This window comes from Macaca fascicularis, chromosome 4, assembly GCF_037993035.2.
Source record: "Macaca fascicularis isolate 582-1 chromosome 4, T2T-MFA8v1.1".
NCBI lineage: Eukaryota > Metazoa > Chordata > Mammalia > Primates > Cercopithecidae > Macaca > Macaca fascicularis.
The window spans coordinates 101094891-101111621 of NC_088378.1; the positions used below are offsets into that span (position 1 = coordinate 101094891).

The 16731-nt window shown below is 42.2% G+C and overlaps 1 pseudogene; it reads left to right on the plus strand.

The window, feature by feature from the left end:
* The first annotated feature begins 11500 nt into the window (after window positions 1–11500).
* On the plus strand, window positions 11501–13843 carry LOC102129570 (protein FAM117A pseudogene; annotated as a pseudogene).
* Window positions 13844–16731: the final 2888 nt, after the last annotated feature.

Genomic DNA, 16731 nt, shown 5'->3' on the forward strand with positions numbered 1-16731 from the left:
AAAGACACAGATTGGCAAATTGGATACAGAGTCAAGACCCATCAGTGTGCTGTATTCGGGAGACCCATCTCATGTGCAAAGACACACATAGGCTCAAACTAAAAGGAAGGAAGAAAATTTACCAAGGAAATGGAAAGCAAAAAAAAAAAAAAAAAGGTTGTAATCCTAGTCTCTGAGAAGACAGTCTTTAAACCAACAAAAATCAAGAAAGACAAAGAGCATTACATAATGGTAAAAGGATCAATGCAACAAGAAGAGATAACTATCCTAAATATATATGCACCCACAGGAGCATCCACATTCATAAAACAAGTTCTTAGAGACCTACAAAGAGAGTTAGACTCCCATACAATAATAGTAGGAGACTTTAACACCCCACTCTCAGTATTAGATCAACGAGACAGAAAGTTAACAAGGATATTCAGGACATTAACTCAGCTCTGGATAAAGTGGACCTAATAGACATCTACAGAACTTTCCACCCCAAATCAACATAATATACATTCTTCTCAGTGCCATATGGCACTTATTCTAAAATTGACCACATAATCGGAAGTAAAACACTCTTCAGAAAATGCAAAAGAACTGAAATCATAACAGTCTCTCAGACCACAGTGCAATCAAATTAGAACTCAGGATTAAGAAATTCACTCAAAACTATACAACTACATGGAAATTGAACAACCTGCTCCTGAATGACTCCTGGGTAAATAATGAAATAAGGCAGAAATCAAGAAGTTCTTTGAAACCAGTGAGAACAAAGAGACAATGTGCCAGAATCTCTGGGGCACAGCTAAAGCAATATGAAGAGGGAAATTTACAGCACTAAATGTCCACATCAGAAAGCTAGGAAGATCTGAAATCGACACCCTAACATCACAATTAAAAGAACTAGAGAAGCAAGAGCAAACAAATCCAAAAGCTAGCAGAAGACAAGAAATAACTAAGATCGGAGCAGAACTGAAGGAGATAGAGACAGGAAAAAACCTTCAAAAATCTTGAAATGAAGTCTCACTGCAACACCCAGGTGGTAGTGCAATGGCACGATCTCAACTCACTGCAAACTCCACTTCCTGGGTTCAAGCGATTCCTCTGCCTCAGCCTCCTGAGTAGCTGGGATTACAGAGGTGCTCTACCATGCAGGTTAATTTTTGCATTTTTAGTAGAGACGGGGTTTCACCAGGTTGACCAGGCTGGTCTCAAACTCCTGACCTCAAGTGATCTGCCCACCTGAGCCTCCCAACATACTGGGATTACAGGCATGAGCCAACACACCCAGCCCCAAAAAAATCTCTTTTAAAAATAAAGGGTAATTCATAGAATTATAAGCAAGGACATGGCATATTCACATTTGTATTCTGCTATGATTATTCTGGCATCTGAATAGAGAATAAGTTGGAGGCACCATCCTGGAAGAAGAGAGCAGTTAGACAACTGTTCAGCAAAAGATGATGGTTACTAGGGAAGTGCCTGAAGAAATGGAGAGGAGTGAATGAATTCAAGCAAGTCTCAGAGGCTCAGTTTGAGTCTACATGGGACCTATAGAAATTGGTAATTAGACTGGGAAGAGAGTTATCAGGAAGGTTCTTTCCACTTGTTTTGCTTTCAAAATCTGGCAGGCCATTTATAGTCATGCCTTTAATTAAGGAACTTCGATACAAGTTGTGTTTTAAATAAGTGAGAATCAGTCATGTTATATGTTGAAAATAGAAATCATATATTACTAATTACTGAACCCTTCCAGAAGTTTAATTGATACCAAAATAAAAGTAATATATAGATTGGTATGACTAGATGTCCCAATTTTCTAATATCAGTTTTTATTTCATTTAAATTCACCCTGGTCACTCTTGGTTAAAAATCAGTTACTCATTCAGGTTAGAGAAAGATTTCTTTGATACAACAACGAAATCATGATTCCTATAAGAAAAATTTTATATGTTAAACTTTATCAAAATTAAGAACTCTGCTTTCAAAAGACATTAAGAAATGACAAGATGAGCCACAAACTAGGAGAAATATTTTCATATTGTATATCTGATTAAATGCTTGTTATAAATATATATATATTTTAATTCTCAAAACTCACTAACAAGAAAACTAACAACCCAATAAAAAATGGGTAATTTGAACAGACATTTCACCAAAGATAATATATGCATTACAAATACGGACACCAAAAGATGTTCACATTATTAGTTGTTAGGGAAATGCACATTTAAACTACAAATAAAATCACTACACATTTATTACAACGCCTAAAACTTTTTAAAAGATTGACTGTTCCAAGTGTTGACAAGGATGTAGAGCAACTAGAACTCTCATACATTTCTGATAAGAGTGTAAACTGGTACAACACCTTAGAAAACAATACCTTTGATCGTTTCTTAAAAGTTACATATAACTCTCCAGGACAATCTAGTCAGTCCACTCCTAGGTATTTACCCCAAAGAAATGAAAGCATCTTTCCATGAAAGGGCAGATGCAAAAATGTCCATAGGGACTTTATTTGTAATAACTGAAAACTGGAAAAAAACACAAATGGTGATAAACAGATGGGTAAACAAAATTACAAAATGTCCATACAATGAAATACTACTCAAAAACAATCAGAAGAATCTTCTTGACTCTCCAAGAAGCCAGGACAAAATAGAAGACTAAAAGATAGCACACTATATGATTCTATTCATATACAATCCTAGAAAACACAAAATAATCTATTGAAACAAAGCAGATCAGTGTCACCTGCAGGTAGGGAGAGAAGAAGGGGGATTACTTTTGAGAGTGATGGATATGTTCATTGTCTTGATTGTGATGTTAGTTTCACAGGTATAAACATATGTCAAACCTTATCAAAATGTATAATTTAAATGTACAGTTTTTGTATGTCAATTCTACTTCAATAAAGCCATGAAAAACAAAAGAAAGAAGAAAAAACCAGTTATCTACAGTGCACAATGTTGGGAATTTCTGATGAGCTGGCAAGAAAACTCAGGTAGTAGGCCAGGCGCAGTGGCTCATGCCTGTAATGCCAGCACTTTGGGAGGCTGAGACGGGCAGATCACAAGGTCAAGAGATTGAGACCATCCTGGCCAACATGGTGAAACCATACTCCACTAAAAATACAAAAAATTAGCTGGGCGTGGTGGTGCAAGTTTGTAGTCCCAGCTACTCCGGAGGCTGAGGCAGGAAAATTGCTTGAAACTGGGAGGCAGAGGTTATAGTAAGCCAAGATTGCACCACTACACTCCAGTCTGGCGACAGAGCGAGACTCCATCTCGAAAAAAAGAAAAAGAAAAAATCAGATAGTTTTTGTGAGATCATCACCTACCTTGGAACTGGTCATCGAAATTTATTTACTCTCAAATATGAGCAGGAAGTACAAGAATAAGCCAGGCCAAAAGTGGGCTAAGTAAGGTGATCATACAAGCTGAGGTTCTTGGGATGGTTCCAATTTATACACATTGTCTGACATAATTATTAAATGCCCTGTTATTCACAATAGCATCCTGATTTGGAAACAATGAATTACACAGCCACCATACTTTTAGGCAAAATGATCACATCTTCCCAGCTAGTCAAGGCAGAAAACCAAACTGAAAAATCACCCAAGTAACTATTTTAAAAAGAATGTTAAGTTATACTTTAGAGCATCCAGGAAGGTCTGTTAGCCAAAATAAAATTTGGTTTCCAAAATGCAAACAAAATAAAGAAAGGAAAACATAACCAGACTTTAAACGAAAAAATCAAAATATGAGCAAAAGAGTCAAAATTTATTTCAAGGCCTGAGAGCACTTATATTTATTCATTTATCACAAACAAAGTGCCAGGTACTATGCTGAATGCTGGGAATACAATTTTGAATGAGCAGCACGGAAAAATAAGATGGTTGTAAAGCAGGCAATCTTTGGAAAAGATGGGGCCAGCTCATTCTAATGGTGAGATCATTTCAAATGGTTTCAAACAGTCTTTAGGACAAGGGCAGAAATCTGTTGCAAGAACGTTTAGCTCATTATCTTCCATTTCTTTCAAGAAACTGTTTTAGCAATATTAGGCATGAAATAAATACTTATCAGAATTAATTAATTTTCATTCAATGATTTTTCTCCCAATGACTCCTTGAGCTAAACTGACAGTTTTTGCCAAAGACAACCATCAGTTACTGCCAGGACAAAGTCTCTTGATTATGTCTATTTGCAAATGCAGTAATAGTTATAAGCTTCCATTTGTCTTATCCTACTAGGTAACCCAACATATTTTAGAGAAAAACTAAAGATAATTGTACATCGAAAAGATGAAAGTTAAATTAACTATTAAATGCATAGAATATAATCACATAGTATTTTTTAAATTATACTTTATGTACTGGGACACATGTGCAGAAAATGCAGGTTACATAGGCATACATGTGCCATGGTGGTTTGCTGGACCCATTGACCCATCATCTACATTAGGTATTTTTCCTAATGTTATCCCTCCCCTTGGCCCCCACCCCCTGACAGGCCCCGGAGTATGATGTTGCCTTCCCCATGTCCATGTGTTCTCATTGTTCAACTCCCACTTATGAGTGAGAACATGTGGTGTTTGGTTTTCTGTTCCTGCGTTAGTTTGCTGAAAATAATGTTTTTCAGCTTCATCTATGTCCCTGCAAAGGACATAAACTCATTCTTTTTTATGACTGCATAGTATCCCATGGTGTATATGTGCCACATTTTCTTTATCCAGTCTATCATTGATGGACATTTGGGTTGGTTCCAAGTCTTTGCTATTGTGAATAGTGCTGCAATAAACATACATGTGCATGTGTCTTTATAGTAGAATGATTTATAATCCTTTGGGTATATACCCAGTAATGGGATTGCTGGGTCAAATGATATTTTTGGCTCTAGATCCTAGAGAAATCACCACATTGTCTTCCACAATGGTTGAACTAATTTACACTCCCACCAACAGTGTAAAAGTGTTCCCATTTCTCCACATCCTCTCCAGCATCTGTTGTTTCCTGACTTTTTAATGATTGCCATTCTAATTGGCCTTAGATGGTATCTCATTGTGGTCTTGATTTGCATTTCTCTAATGACCAGTGATGATTAGTTTTTCATATGTTCATTAGCCACATAGATGTTTGTTATTACCAACCTTCTGAAGCCTACTTCTGTCAATTCGTCAGACTCATTCTCTGTCCAGTTTTGTTCCTCTGCTGGCGAGGAGTTGTGATCCTTTGGAAAAGATGACCCATTCTGGTTTTTTATATTTTCAGCCTTTTTGTGCTGCTTTTTCCTCATCTTCGTGGATTTATCTACCTTTGGTCTTTGATGTTGGTGACCTTCGGATGGGGTTTTTGCGTGGTCCTCCTTTTTTGTTGATGCTGTTGCTTTCTATTTGCTAGTTTTCCTTCTAACAGTCATGCCCTTCTTCTGCAGGTCTGCTGGAGGTCCACTCCAAACTCTGTTTTCCTGGGTATCACCAGTGGAGGCTGCAGAACAGCAAAGATTGCTGCCTGCTTCTTCCTCTGGAAGCTTCATCCCAGAGGGGCACCCACCAGATGCCAGCCGGAGCTCTCCTGCATGAGGTGTCTGTTGACCCCTGCTGGGAGGTATCTTCCAGTCAGGAGGCACAGGGGTAAGGGACTCACTTGAGCAGGCAGTCTGCCCCTTAGCAGAGCTCAAGTGCTATGTTGGGAGATCTACTGCTCCTTTCAGAGCCGGCTGGCAGGAACATTTAAGTCTGCTGAAGCTGCGCCCACAGCCGCCCATTTCCCCAGGTGCTCTGTCCCAGGGAGATGGGAGTTTTATCTATAAGCCCCTTACTGGGGCTGCTGCCTTCCTTTTAGAGATGACCTTCCCAGAGAGGAGAAATCTAGAGAGGCAGTCTGGCTACAGTGGCTTTGCTGTGATGTGGTGGGCTCTGCCCCGTTTGAACTTCCTAGTGGCTTTGTTAACACCGAGGGAAAACCACCTGCTCAAGCCTCCGTAATGGCCAACGCCCCTCCCCCTACCAAGCTTGAGTATCCCAGGTCGACTTCAGACTGCTGTGCTGGCAGCGAGAATTTCAAGTCAGTGGATCTGAGCTTGCTGGGCTCCATGGGGGTAGGATCCAATGAGCAAGACCACTGGCTCGTTGGCTTCAGCCCCTTTTCCAGGAGAGTGAATGGTTCTATCTCACTGGCATTCCAGGCACCACTGGGGTATGAAAAAAGCTCCTGCAGCTAGCTCGGTGTCTGCCCAAATGGCCACCCAGTTTTGTGCTTGAAACCCAGGGCCCTGGTGGTGTAGGTACCCAAGGGAATCTCCTTGGGAACCTACCAAGGTTCCCTGGGAAACCTTGGGAGACCATGGGAAAACCATAGTATCTGGGCTGGATAGCACAATCCATGACAGCTTCCCTTGGCTAGGGTAGGGAGTTCCCTGACCCCTTGGACTTCCCAGGTGAGGCGACACCCCACCCTGCTTCTGCTTGCCTTCTGTGGGCTGCACCCACTGTCTAACCAGTCCCAATTAGATGTACTGGATACTTCAGTTGGAAATGCAGAAATTACCTGCCTTCTTCATTGATCTCCTAGGAGCTGCAGACTGGAGCTGTTCCTATTCAGCCATCTTGCCACTTTTCAAATAGTACTTTTTATTGCACATGGGAGGGTATGAAAAGCCCAATTCAGAGATCCTGAGCTTTCATTTCTACACATCCATTAAAAATCCTTAACCGGCTGGGTGTGGTGGCTCATGCCTGTAATCCCAGCACTTTGGAAGGCTGAAGCAGGTGGATCACAAGGTCAAGAGATTGAGACCATCCTGGCCAACATGGTGAAACGCCATCTCTACTAAAAATATAAAAATTAGCCGGGCGTGGTGGCTTGTGCCTGTAGTCCCAGCTACTTGGGAGCCTGAGGCAGGAGAATTGCTTGAACCTGGCAGGCGGAGGTAGTAGTGAGCCGAGATCGCGCTACTGCACTCCAGCCTGGTGACAGAGCAAGACTCTGTCTCAGAAAAAGAAAAAAAAAAGAGAGAGAGAGAGAAAAAAAATCCTTAACAGCTGAGAAGGGCTAGAGTTTAAGTGCTGCACTCTGGCAAGCAGCTCCTTTGACCCCAGGCACTTCACTCCCCATTTCTCTCTCAACATTCAGCAAGGATCCTGGAGTCACAGGTGTGAGATGCAGGTGTTGTTCATTTGTCCTGATATTCAAAATCTGACTGATGAGTTTAGTAATTATGTCAAAATTTCCTCTCTCACATTTCAAACTTTCATAGTTCTTGCTAGAGCCTCATTTTCAATAAACTAAACCAAATAAGGATACAAATGTTGAAGGCAGCAAATATAAAGCTTTTAATAAGCCCATATGCAATATTGTTTAGTTTTTTTAATGTAACAAATTCCAAGTTATAATTCTGAACACCATAAGTTAATTGGGCAGTGTTCACCTCGTCTTATTCATAGTGATAGGGAAATATGTGATTCTAAAGAAGGTATGGGAACCAGCACAGTTGAATTAAATCTCATTCATTTTACCATCCATTTCATCTGTGAATCTTATTAGCATACCTAGAGAACCAATCACATATGAAAAATGCAGCAGAAAATAAGAAAATACTCATAACTAGGGTAGAGGAAGCCTACCAGTCACTGAAATGCACAAACAGTAGCATCTGACTACTTTGGGAAGCGAGTGCACTGGAGTAGAATGGAGATTTACTGAGAGGCATTGCAATCATCTCAAACACTGACAGGAATGTCAAGTGGAAGCGCTGGCATCTATGATACAGTGTGCACCAAGCTCTCTCAAAGAGCGCTTACACACATGTAGGCAAAACTGTATTTCACATCATTGTTTTAAAAAATAATAATTCTGACATTTTAAACTGCAGGTTTCATATACATAAAAACTTGTGTGGTTTCTCCATTTCTCTGAAAAATACATTTTTCCTCGTTATAGTTTATTTTAATTCCCATGTTAGGTCAGGACACCATTTATAGTTTAAGAAAATTAGGGGGAATAAAAGGTCAGTGTAGGGTTCAGTGTTGTAGTGGAAAAATATCTGGCTGCTATATTTTATGGAATGTTTTGCAATCACTTTTAAAATCTCTGGAAAGCTAAAGCTGAAGAACTTTATAGAAATTAAGGAGTTATTGGCAAGGCCTGCTGACTGAGACAGGTCAGTGGAAATATACCAATCACCACCCCCACCACTGCCAAAAAAAAAATCGTAATTCAGGTTCTCCCTTTTCTTTCTCTAACAGTTGCCTGCCATCTAGTGGATATAATGCAGTCAAGTCAGCAAGTGCTTTCTTTCAAAGCAATCAAGGGGGTTTATTGAATCATGTAATAATGTCATTTGAATAAAAACAAGGACAGGAGCTTATCCTACAGCACACCCCCCAGAATAAAACCACCTCTGGTGAAGACTTAAAGGAACTATGAAAAGTCTCAAAAAACAGATCATTTTTGTGCTTGGCTAATCAAAAACCAATTCCTTTTAAAGCCAAGCAACATTAAATAAAAAGAGAATTGCTATTTTTATGCTTTCTTTGCATGTTCTTGTGCTTAGTCTACAAATAACCTTATTTTGCTTCAGCATATTATAATTTTAACATGAGTGTTAAAAATCATTTAATCGATAATTATTAAAGCTAGATATATAAGACCAACTCTTAGATTTACAACCTAGTGAGGAAGAAAAAGAAATCCAAATGCTCAATTAGCAACTGTGCTAACTTATGTGGTCCAAAGGAAGGAAAGGACAGTAAGGAGGAGAGAGACCTTCATAGTGACACTTGAGGACTTGAGGTGTGTTTTGAGTTAATTAAAGACAAATGACCAAGTCCCTGGGCCTGGAGACAGTGAAGATACTTTTGACAGGAATGGGGAATTTATATCTTACTATAAAGCAAAAGGAAAATGAATCTATAATGAAATAGGCTCACGAGATTGGTCATTCCAGATTAACCTGGCCATACTGTAGGCTGACCAAATATCACCCAAGCACCTAGTACAACATCATGAAGATCTTTATGAAAGAGTTAAATTATATTGCTACCACCCTCTGAGCTCTTAGATCCCTCATTATTTGTGACAGTTGAGCAAATGCTGCCTAATTGTAAGTGGAAACAAATGCCCTAATTGGACTCTAAGAATACTCTTGCAAGACTTCCTGTTAGCCAAAGAGAAGCTCTGTTTGCCAGACTCTTAAAATGTCTGAGAAGGGAAATCGGCGTTTATAGAGCCAGGTGCAATAGTGAACTCCCAAATCATCCTTTCAGGTGTTCCCTTTTGCCAACAGGTGAGGCTAAACAGCCCTTTGGAGGCTTGGGCTGCTTTCTAGGGCCAGCGTGGAGCACTCACCATTTTCAGGAGCTGATAACTATTCTTCTTTCATTTCTCCCAAACCAACTTTTTATATTTGAAAGTTTAAACTACTGTTCAGCTCACTTTAATATGAATTTTAAAGTGCTTTAAATTTTAAAGCAATTCTTGGTTCCACAGTTAAATATTTCTGTTCTCATTTGCCTGTTCTTTGATTTGGGACTCCATCCTATTTACAGGGACTACATAACCACCATGAGAATTATCCTTTTTTAATCTACTCTCTACTTATGTTCTTTTGTGTAATCCTATAAGATGAGTATTGTTACCTCACTTTTACAGACAAGAAAATCGGAGGCTATGCAAATTGCCTAACATTACACAGAAAGTAACAAAGTAGGGATTTGATTTTAGATTTTTCTGATTTCAAATTGTGTGTGTGTGTGTGTGTGTTGTTTTTTACTGGGCTCTGCGGCTTTCTACTAAGGAATACATCTTTTGCCCTTCTGTTGAAGCTGTAACCTTTATATACATTTCTTCATGACTCACAAACCTTGATTGAATCAGATGAATTCAATATGGAAAAGGCCTTTTAGGTCAGGGAGTACTACTTCCTGCCAAGGCTAGAATTTTTCTGTATAAAGCATTTATTTTTCCAAACACATTTATAATAAATATCACATTTTTCTATTGCATACCCCCTATGAAGCCATCCCAATATCCAAGATTGCCATGTAAATGCTGTCAAATATTTCCCAACCCCCATTTCCAGCCTGTCACAGTTATAGTTTCCCACTCTCCAACTTTTCTGTTTACCAAATAGAAACATTCTTCCATTTCTACTCAAGGGAATAATCTTTTCAGTGGCTAAGGTATCACTTAACTGCAATAGACAGACCAGGTCAACAGATACTTTCTGTCACTAGCAAAAGACTTTGCAAAGAACAAAATGACCTGAACCAAAACCTTAGAGAGGCTGAGTATTCTCAGGGGCCCCGCTAGTGGTCACATCTGTGGTAAATACTTGCTCCTAAGGTTCTTTAGGAAAAAGAAGTGGGCAAGGACCCATGTGAGTCCCCAGCTCTCAGAGAATTATTAGCTGGCCTATTGAAATAGCATATTCACTGAAGGGTTCCTATGGGAAAAAAAGTTTCAGTTCCCTTTGAGTGTTTCCCAAACATTAAAAGAACTATTTCACTGGGCCGCAACCACATAAATTGCATGAGAAGCAACTTGTACTCTGTCCTAATCAAACTCTGCCAAGCCGAGAGATATAGAAGCTCAAGGTCCTTATAGACAACAAAAACCAAAGTCAGAGTATCAGAATCTTCCATTGGGTTCTCCTCATTAAGCAAGAGATTTACAATAAGGTAGTAAATATTTAGAAGACGTCATTAAAACTTGCAGTAATGTCAAATACACACATCAGTTTAAAATTTGAAAGGGATATTAGGTCACCTTAGTGAGGGTTATTTTCATGACTCTGGTCCCTACAAAGACAGCAGAGAAGATCATAGAAAGCCAAAACTAGAATCAGAGACCAGAGACAATGGCTGCCACATCTCCGTCAGTGCAGGCAAAACCCCGAAAAGCCAGATGCCCTGTATTAGTCCGTTTTCACACTGCTAATAAAGACATACCTGACACTAGGCAAGTTACAAAAGAAAAAGGTTTTATTGGACTTACAGTTCCACATGGCTGGAGAGTCCTCACAATCACGGCAGAAGGCAAGGAGGAGCAAGTCACATCTTAAGTGGATGGCGGCAGGCAAAGAAAGCTTGTGCAGGGGAACTCTCTCTTTTTTTTTTTAAACCATCAGCTGTCCTGAAGCTAATTTACTATCACGAGATCAGCTCAGGAAAGACCCGCCCCCATGATGCAATCACCTCCCACCAGGTTTGTCCCATAACACGTGGGAATTATGGGAGTACGATTCAGGATGAAATTTGGGTGGGGACACAGAACCAAACCATATCATACCCCTTCTACTGGAGATACATTTTACAATGAACAAAAGTTAAAGGACTTTTCTGAAACTTAACTGGGGCAGGGGACAGGGGGTTGGGTGGAAACTCACAATTTCGGAGCTCCTAAAAATCTGTAAACGAAACAACTTAACAGAAGCTAAGAAGACAGAATCAGAGAGCCCTGAGTCCAAATCCTACCTTGCTACTTTCCATCTTAGAAAACTAAGTTGACGGCGTGGGGCTCGCTGTGGGGCTGAGGCAGGCAGCCGGGCTGGCCATGGCAGGGGCCGCAGCGGGCGGCAGAGGCGGAGGTGCCTGGGGGCCGGGGCGCGGAGGGTCGGGGGTGCTCCGACGGGGCTGCTCTCCCCCAGCCCCCGCCGGCTCCCCCCGGGCTGGGCTGCAGCCGCTCAGGGCCACGATCCCCTTCCAGCTGCAGCAGCCGCACCAGCGCCGGGACGGGGGTGGCCGTGCAGCCAGCGTCCCATGCTCGGTGGCCCCAGAAAAGTCAGTGTCTAGGCCTCAGCCACTTCAGGTCCGGCGTACATTCTCCCTGGACACCATCCTCAGCTCCTACCTTCCGAGCCAGTGGCCACGAGATGCTGATGGGGCCTTCACCTGCTGCACCAATGACAAGGCCACCCAGACACCCCTGTCCTGGCAAGAGCTAGAAGGTGAGCGTGCCAGCTCCTGTGCACACAAGCGCTCAGCATCCTGGGGCAGCACAGACCACCGAAAAGAGATTTCCAAGTTGAAGCAACAACTGCAGAGGACAAAAGCTGAGCCGCAGTGGGAAAGAGAAGGAGCGAGGTTCCCTACTCCCAGGGGACCACGCAGTGCGGGGAGCACTGAGGGTGTCCCCTCCCAGCTTCCCCTCAGGGTCCCCTGTCTTGCGACTCAGCCCCTGCCTGCACAGGAGCCTGGAAGGGCTCAACCAAGAGCTGGAGGAGGTGTTTGTGAAGGAGCAGGGAGAAGAGGAGCTGCTGAGGATCCTTGAGATCCCTGATGGGAACCGGGCCCCAGCTCCTCCCCAGAGTGGCAGCTGTGATCATCCCCTCCTCCTCCTGGAGTCTGGCAACTTTGCCAGCTCTCCTTCCATTTCCTTGGCATCCCCCCAGCCTTGTGGCCCGGCCAGTCATGAGGAACACCGGGGTGCCGCCGAGGAGCTGGCATCCACCCCCAACGACAAAGCCTCCTCTCCAGGCCACCCAGCCTTTCTTGAAGATGGCAGCCCATCTCCTGTCCTTGCCTTTGCTGCCTCCCCTCGGCCTAATCATAGCTACGTCTTCAAACGGGAGCCCCCAGAAGGCTGTGAGAAAGTGCGTGTGTTTGAAGAAGCCACGTCCCCAGGTCCTGACCCGGCCTTCCTGACTTCCTGTCCTGACAAGAACAAAGTCCATTTCAACCCGACCGGCTCAGCCTTCTGCCCCGTCAACCTGATGAAGCCCCTCTTCCCTGGCATGGGCTTCATCTTCCGTAACTGCCCCTCAAACCCGGGGTCTCCCCTTCCCCCGGCCAGCCCCAGGCCACCACCTCGGAAGGATCCGGAGGCCTCCAAGGCCTCCCCACTGCCCTTCGAGCCATGGCAGCGCACCCCACCATCAGAAGAGTCTGTGCTTTTCCAGAGCTCCCTGATGGTCTGAGGGTCCCATCCCTGCCCCACTTTACCATAGAGACCAGTGCCTTGGTGGCAGGTCCCTCCCCAGGTCCCCTGAGATGGGGTATGGAGGGGCCCTTCCCTCTCGGCCTTTGAGCACTTTCTTTCACTTATCGTGTCAAAGTCCTGGGTCCTCTTTTTGATGGGCACTGGCCCCTCTGAACGTGATGGGACCTGCCTTCTCCACTAGCAGCTGGGCAGCTCACAACTCACACCTGTGTAGCTGCCACATCCCTCACTTGGTGGAAAACACCCAGAAGGTCTGGAGTCCCTCACCCCTGGGTGTCAGTCCAAATGACTGTATAGGAGGCCCTTATTTTTGTCACAGAGCAAGCTGGCCATGAATGAAGGAGAGAGGACGCCATAGATTTCCTTCCCTCCCTTCCAGGAGACCATAAGATAGATCCCCCATCCTCTCAGCCCTATCCCGACGCCTCCCTCTCATTAGAGGAGCTGACCAAAGCAGTCCTAATGGGCCATAACACTTGACCAATTCAGCTGCTGGCAGAAGGAGGAAACAAGTGTTTCCCCAAGTGGCATTTTCATCTCGCTTTCACCCTGACTAAAGATTGTCTTAAGTAGCAGGCCAGCCCGCCCAGCCCCAGATGGGTAGTGGGGAGGAGAGTTGGCATTCCTCCAGGTGGCAAATGGCAAATCTATATTCTCCGCCCGCCCCAGGGCTGGATTGGATTAGAAAAATGCCTATTTTTCTTGTATCGATGTAGAAACTCTATTTTCTCCCAAAGACACTATTTTTGCAGCTGTTTGAAGTTTGTATATTTTCCGTACTGCGGAGTTTACACAAAATTGAAGAATGTTAATGTTCGAGTTTTCTTATCTTGTGTTTAGAGGTTGTTTTTTGCAGATCTTGGTGTTAATAGACCAAATAAATAAATAAATATTCCCAGCAAAAAAAAAAGAAAACTAACTTGACTTCTCAGAACCACACATTCCCTGTTCGAAAATTGGAAGTGTTGTGAGGATAAAATGAAATAATGTCTGGAAGCACTTGACACACTGCCTAGTGCATCCTGTGAATTCAAGAAAAGGCATTTACCAAAACCGAGGAGGCTATTAGTGTTGTTACCATCTCTAATTGTTCATTAACAAAATAGACACTGTATATAAAAATTTTAATCTAGTATAGCAAAGCCCTGGTCCATCTTTACCAACCTCACCACCACTTCAGACACACCAGAGGGCTGCTCATCCATTGCCTTCAAAATCGCATCAAATAGGCTATTCAGTACATTCATGCACAAAATCAACTTTAAATCTCTAAAAAGTATGGCGGAGTCTAGCAGACCTCCTATTATATAAGTTATTAAAGTCTGATCTGCCAAAGACCACTGGAGGCAAGCCAGTACTCTAACAAACTCAGATTTATCAATGTAGATGCAGCAAGGGAGGGCACAACCAAGCAAACACAGAATGCTACTCAGCAGGTAGGAGGAGGGAAGCAACTTTTCTAAAGTTTGTCTTCTGTGAAAGATTCTGAGGAAGATCTAAGGGAAGCAGGGACAAGTTCTACATTGGTTGCTGTTTCTTGGGGCAAGACTAGGAAAAATAAGGATTAACTAGGGACTGGGCGCTGTTATGAGGCAAGGTTGGTTTAGCAATTGGATGTCTCCAGTAATGGATGGGCAAAGTGGATCTGTATATTGGGTATAAAGGGAACTCTCTGTGCTATCTCCGCAACTTTTCTGTAAGTCTAAATAGTCATAATAGTCCTTTAAATATTATTATTTTAACCCTAAAACTCTTCACCAAAGGAAACTGCCACCTCACCACTCTGCTCACTGGTCCTCTGGTCTCACATTGAGTTACCAAGGAACCCCACTGGGCAGAACACTCCTGGTGTGGTTTGAAATCCTCAGTTTGGGCCGTCTCCCGAGTCACCCTTTCCAGAAGCAGATTGTACTGTTGGCTCATATTGTACTTGTGGAAAACTAAGATCCCTGAAGTTTATCCTATCTAAACTGGTAATAAGTCAACTGTCCTTTTAACCTTCCTCTCCGAACTGTACTCATGTAGCCTGTTCTTTAAGCCAAGCCTAGAGCGTTACTGTTAATGTTTGTCCTGTAAAGTTCCTCCTCTGTCAGTGCTATGACATAGTAGAAGAGGACTAAGAATCAGAAATTCCAGGTGCAGATTCTAGTTCTCCAACCAGTTGCATAACTTTAAACAGGCCACTCTATTCCTCTGGGTGTCATTTCTTTGTAAAATAAGCATGTTGTCACTAGACAGTCTCCCAGCCCTAACATCCTGTCATCTCTCCTCATGCTTCAATCACACTAGGAGTCAGACTATTGCACTAGACTTTTATCTTTATTTTATCTGCATTTTGTCTTTATTTTGCTGACGAATAAAATGATTCCGGTGTGCCAATTAAATTGACCAATATATAGCTAGAGGATTCTAGCAAGCACTTTCAGGGTCTAAACTCTCTTTTCCCTACACACAACAGCCTCCCCTTAACCTTGTTGGGTCCTCCTGCATCCTCCATCTCTCCTTTCCCCCTGCACACAAAGCTATCAAAAATCTTCTTAGCCTGGAAAAACATTTTCCGCCCCCATACAACCTTCATTAGCTACTCCATCCTGTTCCTTCTCATGCAACTTCTCAAAGGGGCTATCTGTACCCCTGTTTGCATATTATCATTTACTTATTTCTTCATCCCCTGAAAATCAGATTTATTTTCCTACGTGCTTCTAAAACTGGTTTCTCAACCAGTAAACCTAGGGGCCTTGTCTCCATCATTATCTTCATTGACCTACCTGATACTGCATCTCTGACTCTATTTCCTTCTGCCCAGAGTTTCTCTGAGGCTTCATTTGAACTATTCTCTTTTTTAGAAAGCTTCAACTATCATCTCTATACAAATGCCTCCCAAGTCTTCCTAACTAGCTCTGAATTTCATTCATAAGTGACAGGATCATTTTATCGGGATACTAACTTTGGCCTCTCCCTGCATTTTCCTCTTCTGCTATTTCAGACAGGCAGCTGAGCCCTTAGAGATTCCTTATGTCAGGGCATTTTTGCTTCATAGAAATCTGAAGGCTCTTCAGCTCCCTGCTCAGCTTCTAGCCTCATTTGCTAATACAACCTACTAGATAGAAATTCTGTCCAACTGGCTATGGGCAGAGCTGTGGTAGCCGTTGTCCAGGAGTACTACTACTAACTAAAAGGCTATAAAGCAGGTAATAGGCCAGAGTGATATTTAGCAGTAGGTTAGAGCATTAACAGGCATTTTGCCAATATCTCATAAAAGTACAGAAATGTTCTCTTTTCAGCCAGAGGAAGAACAAGCGATAAAGTTTAAGAGGAGGTCTGGTTACCTAGATGTGTAAATAAATATAGTTTGTTTTAAAGCCGAGAACATTTTTTAAAATCCTTATCCATTTACATGTCATGGAAACAGTCAAAACAATCCATATGACAACTTTTTAGTGCAAACAAGAATTTGCTGTAGAGATTGCTGAAACAAAACAGAAACACACCAAGAATAAAGTGAGAAGACAGCTAAACTGAGCACTCAACACACTAAAAAAAGGAAGAAGAATCTCTCTTCATTGAAAGATGTATTTATGAACACTAATTAAATGTCTTTCAATGTTTTGTGAAACAGATGGGAACTTTATTTGTTGTAAGGATTTAGAGATAATGTAGAATTGAAGAGCAAAGCTTAAAAACCCGGAAACCCCACCACCATCACTTATTCTACCCCCCAAAATTAATATTCAATTAAAAAACTAAATTTAGTCACATCTTTTTAAAAGACCACATTATTTATTAGTATGATAAAAGCTGAA